The sequence below is a fragment of the Epinephelus moara genome, chromosome 10 (assembly GCF_006386435.1).
Source record: "Epinephelus moara isolate mb chromosome 10, YSFRI_EMoa_1.0, whole genome shotgun sequence".
In the NCBI taxonomy this organism is placed as follows: Eukaryota; Metazoa; Chordata; class Actinopteri; order Perciformes; family Serranidae; genus Epinephelus; species Epinephelus moara.
Genome location: NC_065515.1, coordinates 30,411,571 through 30,412,406, shown reverse-complemented (window position 1 = coordinate 30,412,406; position 836 = coordinate 30,411,571).

Sequence of the window (836 nt, the reverse complement as noted above, 5' to 3'; positions counted from 1 at the left end):
ACTGCTTCTGGTTGCTACATTACCGCCACACACTGGAACGGAGTTTGCACGCATGCATGTTGTTCTTGTGATCAATAATCAGTTGTTCTGTAAGAGAAGATACCCACAGCGTGCATATATGTGAGTGGTCTGAGGAGAAAACCAAATGCAGTAATCCATAATAAAGGAGTAGACAGTACAAGGTCAGTCAGGAGGAGTCAGTATCTCTGAGTGGGTTATCTTGACCTTCTGTAGGCTACACAAACACATTCTTTCACCAAGGTTACACCACATTGTAAGACTGTACAGTGGATAAGTAAGTGATTTTCCACTCATCTTGTACATTGCCTTTTACAGCAACACAACCAGACAGATGTACAGTGATTCAGCAGATGGGCAGCATGTGTGAGGGAGATTAGACTCAGTCTGTTAAATTCATTTGCCTAATGATAACAAAAACATACAAGCAGTCTGCTTCAGGAGTTATACTGCATTGTATTATTGAACTGTATTCTTGCCTGTAGTTACATTTTAGATGTTTACGTGTTCAGCTGTCCTGCTGTGCACTGACTGAAAGTTTGTCTGGTTGCACAATTAATACATAATTTAGAAGAGAATTAATTGAACACAGTCCACATGTCTGTGGAGTGGCATGAAAAGAGAAAACACTTTCTTTATGTCCTATTGTTTCTTAGATTCAGATTGAAGGGTCAGTACTTAATTGCCATATCAAGATGATTGCCTTAGTGAACTCACTTAAACAAAGGCAGAGATAGACAAAGATAGTAATGCCACACTCACAAAGCACATAATTCAAGAAACAAAGTAAAAATCTATGCCCATAAAAGCAAGGGTGT